Genomic DNA, 6207 nt, shown 5'->3' with positions numbered 1-6207 from the left:
TAAGCGTTCCATTGCTTCAAAAGGAGTGAGAGACTCGTTTAATCAGGAAACCCACATAGAGTGGGTTCTGGTTCAGGTTTTCCATTGATGCAATGGGAGGAACAGCTGAACAAGTGAGTGTGCCACTACAATCGAAGCAATTTGATCTCTGGTGATGTGAATTCATACTGCTACGAGCCAATATGTTTTATTTTGTTGACAGTTAATGTTGGACGGGGAAATCCTAAGTTTTGCGACTTATCATCAGTTATTGGCTACTAGTCAAGTATTTCAAGTCCTTGTTAATGCACACAAGGATACCACTGGTCCCGAAAGGCTCACTAAGGTTGTTTCTCCCAGGAGACCTAAAACCTCTATCAGGGAGATCAAGACTCATACTGACAAACAGTAGAAAACATAGACAGGAGATCAATTGATTAAATGAGAACAGAGAGAAAATAGGCGATATGGGTCTGAAGCCTTACAAACAGTACCTAAATCAGAGAATTGGCTTCTTTTTCTTTTTCTTTGGATGTATCTCTCGCCTTGTATTTGTCATTCAGTTCTCCATTATTAATTAGTTCCTTTCTTGTACCAAATTTTTGAACCACTATTTATGCTGAATGTAATGATCCCTTTTTTATATTATAAATCTAGAAAAATAATTTTTATATATTATAAATCCAGAAAAACGACTGTCTAAAACAGTTGGTTTTTATGACGGTCTAAAACTGTCGTTTTTTCCGACATTTATCAGCAGTCGCAAATTAAACGTGACTCTTTTTAAAACGACTATCCTGGACAGTCATTTATTGAGCATTATGACATAGTGATTGTTAAGCCCCACTATGGACAAGTGGGAGATGTTGGTTATTAGGCGTCTATGTGTGCCCATCTCACATTCACTTAAACTAGGACTCCTCTAGGAGTAAAGAGTTCTAGTGAGATTGAGTCCCTATTTGATTAGGAGACTGCAATCTCATTATAAATAGAAGTAAAATCACGTATGTGAAAAATACCAAAAACAAAAATCAGAAATTCTCTCTATTCCCTATGCTCTCTAAGCTCTACAAGTTTCTAGGTTTCTATCGAAGACTTTAGGGTTTAAGGTGTGGAATCATTGTGACTGCTTTAGTAGTGTCGACGCAATGAGTATTTGGATTTTTCGATCTCTGGCGATCGACCTAACGTGACACGACTCTAGGTTAGGATCTCCACTGCATTTAACAGGTGCTCCCTAAATTCATAACAGATATACCTATGTTTCAAGGACAAGGCTCCATGAATCCCTAATTAAGTCAAAGCACCACCAAGATGGAGGATTTTTATGTAAAAGTGGAGAAGCACATCTTGGTATAGGAATCGATAAAGGGATAGGGGCAAAAAACACAAATCGTCAACGTCAACACAGTTGAACCTAAGCCAGTACAAGTAGAGAAGCAAAATTGGAGATAGAGATCTAGAAAGAGGAGAGGTTGGGACACTAGGGCATGATCAATGTGGAGGAATAAGAGATTTTACATACCACTAAATAAGAGCTTGAATCCAAAAGCATACTCAGAACGATTTGAGCTTCATACCACCTCTGCAGGAGTACCAGTGAAAACTTGGACAACCATACTACGAGTACCATCGAGTAGAGGATCATCCGATAGTTGACTATTACCAACTCAGACACATTTTACAATATATGATAGATGAATGGAAGTTGAAACGGTACGTGGAAGCTGCTATTGAGGACATGAGAGCCCGACCATATGGTGATAGGCGGTTCCCACTTCTACCACCAAGATATGATAATTAGCAACATCAGGCAAATTGTAAGGTCGTCCATATAATAGCTGGGGAATATATCTTGGACAAGTTCCTAGGGAGTTCATCTCGAACCATAGTAAATAAAATTAGGCATTAGGTTGGAGTAAATCAGGTGACTATAAAAGTCGATGTGGCACAGGTACTGGAGTTAGTATGGGGAGACAAGGCAACAATCTTCACTCAAGAAGACCTTAGAGGAGATGCTTCACCCTACTGCGATGCATTAGTGACTACCCTTGTGTTGGGAAACATGGACCTAAAAAACTATTGGTGGAGGCTAGAAGTCCAGTATATATTTTATTTTTATCTACCACTAAGAAGATGAGGGCAACATATAGTCTGTAACCACATTAAGACAAATCTTCAGATTTAACAGCTCACCAAGCATGCTAGTAGGATAAATAGCCTTCCCGTCGCGGCATGGCCCGATGTTGTCATGACAAGGGTGAATGAAAACTCAGCATATAACATCATATCGGGAGAAGATGGATTCACTATTAATTAAACTGAAAGTCAATTCTCAAAATTGTGGAAATAAAAACTTAAGGAGAATATAATCTGAAAATACCCAAAAATTATATAAAAATACATACCTTTAGCCATTATTTTTCACACTCTTTCGCTGTGCTTTTTCTGTCTCGATTGACACTTCCAAAACTCAGATTCACTTTAATAGATGGTGTAGACTAAAGGAGAGATTGAGAGAATAAGGAGTTTGGGGACCAAACAGAGCTAAAGATAACCAATTTTGATCAAGACTTCTATCAAACACTCGTTCACATCTTGGTTAATTTCCATACTCAAATTTGTTCGTGGGTCACGTTTCCTAACTACAAGAAACATGTTGAAGACAAAGTGGATCACTTCAAGAGCTCTAAAAAAGGGGTTTTAGATCTGTCGTGAAAATCGGGGTTAACATTCTCCCACTTGGTCCACAGTACAAATGTCTTATTTCAAATCCATTGATAATCTGTATTAAGTAATAGATACATGAATCATGGCGATAAGTCCTCTAATGACGAGTATTACCTTCTATGTATTACAATGTATTTATTTCTTAATATTATACTTTATGTGGTAACATTTCTTAATAAATAAACCCTATGTTTATTCTGGTCCTACACAAATGAGGTTTCTCAAAATAAATTAAGGTGCACATAAATAGGAGAAAACATCATAATCATAAGAGTTTCATTAAATAACACTGTACGTACAATGAAAAATTACATTGTAGATACGTGATTTTCGTCATTACGACGGCCACACCTATTATGGTTTAGAGTCGCCACCATTCATGTTGTAAGTGGGTGTGAATGGTCACCCGATGTACATTTTCAAAAAAATGACATTTTTGGCATTAGTGACTCGCGATGGATAAGGAACTAATCGAAGCTAGGGATTCGGGTAAGCAGCTCGGTTGGAGAAAATGAAAGGTATTAGGCACTCTTTTCTCCCCGCCAAGTGGCGGTAACCTCAAAGAACTCTGCCATTTGATAATTAAAAAGAGGAAAATAAAGCGTCACGTGGGTGCATTTGTACCTTAGATAGGGGTTTGCTTTCGACTCGATCATAGGATCATCTCATTGAAGGAGAAGATCCTAATAAATCCTTAGCCTTGAGGTCCATTCATCCTAAGTCCATTTGAATAAAGTGAAGAGGAGAGGGGATAATAGAAAAGGGAGAAAGAGAAGGTTAGAGAGAGAGAGAGAGGGGGGGTATACTTAGAACTCACCTTGATGTTTCAATATTTTTTTTTCTTTTCTTTCCTTCCTTCTTATTTTTTGAGTCTTCTTGAGTCCTTAGTGAGTTAAGAAAATACAACTCTTGTATGATTGAAGGAGTAGAGAAGAGATGATGAGAGAGATGAGTGTAGTATGTGATTTTTTTGTGTGAGACTTGGGGAGGATTAGTGAGAAAGAATTGGTAAGATTTTTCTTAGTGATAGTGGGTAACCATTTTTGGGAAGAGGAGGGGGGTATTTATAGATATTTGGGAGATGCTTAGAGGTATAATGGGTGAAAGGTTAGGAGAATGGGTAATGTCATTCTTTTTTAAAGATGGGGGTATGAAATTTGGAGTGGGATTAAGGATAATTTTGTAATGAATGAAAATGGGTGAGATTTTGATCCAAATCCATTTGGGTAGAGTGTTTAGTAGGATGAGATGAGTGATGGTTGATGAGAGGAATGGGGGTGTAAGGGAGTTGTTTGGAGAATGAGTGTTAGGTTGGTTGAAGAGGTGAGGTGTGTAAATTTAGGAGAATGGGTTATGTAAGGGGTTGGTAGATTAGTTTTTGGGAGGATTAAGATGATGATGACATGTGATAAATGTGATGAGAGAGTGAGGTGATGAGATTAGTTGATTGGTTGATAGTGATTGTTTGATTAGAGAGAAGAGTATGAGTTTGTTAATTGATGATGAGGGGGGTATGGGTTGAGATGATTTTGTTGGAGTGTTTTAAGGAAAGTGATGGGTATAGATATGGATTGTGATGTAGGTGGTTGATGATATTAGAGAATGATGATAGATTAGGGGGTATAGGGTATGGGTTGTGATGTGGGTGGTTGTTGATGTTAGAGAATAGAGATAGGTTAGGTTAAGGTAGGGTATGGGTTGAGGTGATTTTGGAGAGAAAATGATGATGGGGGTAGGTGATTAGATGAGGGAGGTGAAAGGAGATGATGACATGTATCATTTTTTAATGTTGAGAGGGTGATTGGTTGATGTGGATAGTAGTTAATGGGTTGGGGTTGTGGGTTGAATAATGAATTGGGTATGGATAGTAGTTGGTGGGCTTTTGGTGTATTGGGCTTGGGGTTTAGGAGGGTTGTGGGTTATTTTGGCTTGGATAGGATTTGTTTTGGATTGGGTTTTTTAGGGTAGGTTTGTTTTGGATTGGGTTTTTGAGGGTAGGTTTGTTTTAGGGTTTAGGTGGTATGGGATGGATTTTAGGTTAAGGATAAGGTGATAAGTTGGTTTTTTGAAGAATTGAGGGTTCATGGGCCTTGAATGGGCTTAAGGTGTTTGCGGATTCGGAGGTGGAGCGGTGAAGGTAGAGGAAGGGTAGGCATCCCAAGTCTTACGTTTTTTAATTTCTTAATTTTTTAAAGATTTTTGCAATCGTTGGTTCGATAAAAAATGCCACGTGTTGGCAAATTGAACTTTTTAGGCCCGTCGGAGAATTTTATTGATTTTTTGGATGCAAGCGTGGAACAGTGAAGGTTGGGACGGTGTAAGATAGGTCCGGTCCCTTGATGGGTCCCTTAGACCATTGAGTGGTCTTAAGGGCCTCGGTTCTGTAGACACCTCAATTTGAACGGGTCACTTCTCGAAAGGGCCCAAAAATATCGATTTTCCAAATAAATGGGCCAACGGGCCTTAAGGGCCCAAGTCGTTGAAAAGTGACATTTTGACCAAACCGAGGCCCCTAAGACCTCTCAATGGTTTAGGAGGCCACCAAAAGGACTCGGCTTACCTTACGCTTTCCCATTATTCACCGCCCCGCTTCCAAAAATTAAAAACGCCAAATTTTTTATAAATTTCACCAACGGGCCTAAAAAGCCCGATTCGCCAACACGTGGCATTTTTGATCAAACTAATGATTGCAAAAATCTAAAAAAATTAAAAAATTAAAAATGTGAGACTCGGGATACCTACCCCTCCTCTACTACCATCGCTCCTCCTCCGTATCCGTAAAAACCATAGACCCACCTAAGGCCCACAAGCCCTCAACACTTTCCTAAATCGATTTCTCATCTTACCCCTAGCCTAAAATCAATCCCACATCACCTAAAATCTAAAACCAACCTATACCCTCAAAATCCATTTCGAAACAACCCTCAACCAATCCCTAAAACCCAAAACCATTTCTAAAACCCAAGCCTAACACTACAAAGCCCACAAATCATTAACCATATCCAATTCATTATCCAACCCACAACCCTAACCCATAAACCACAACCCACATCAACCAATCACTCTTTTATCATCAAAAGATGACACATGTCATCACCCCATCTCACCTCCCTCACCCAACTACCTACCCCATTAATTTGCTTTAAATCTCATCTACCCACACATCAACCCATCACCTTTTCTCTCAAATCAAACACATCTACCCACACCCCTAACCTATACTTCCCCTAATCTACCCTCATCATTCCCTACAAAACCTACATCTACAACCTAAACCTACACCATCCTCTCAAGTCAAACACTCAACCTCTCCCATCAACCTATCCCAACCCTTCATTTCCACCCACTTTAACACATGGCATCATCTCCTTCACCCTCCCAAAATATCATCAACCACCTCTTTAAATCCTCCATTCTCTTAAATCAAATACCATTTAATCACAACCACCATCTTAAACTCACCTCACCAAACACTCCACCCAAATGGGTTGGGTAGGA

The sequence above is a fragment of the Akebia trifoliata genome, chromosome 15 (genome assembly GCF_017979445.1).
Source record: "Akebia trifoliata isolate Shusen 1 chromosome 15, ASM1797944v1, whole genome shotgun sequence".
Lineage (NCBI taxonomy): Eukaryota > Viridiplantae > Streptophyta > Magnoliopsida > Ranunculales > Lardizabalaceae > Akebia > Akebia trifoliata.
Note: the sequence above shows the minus strand (reverse complement) of the source record.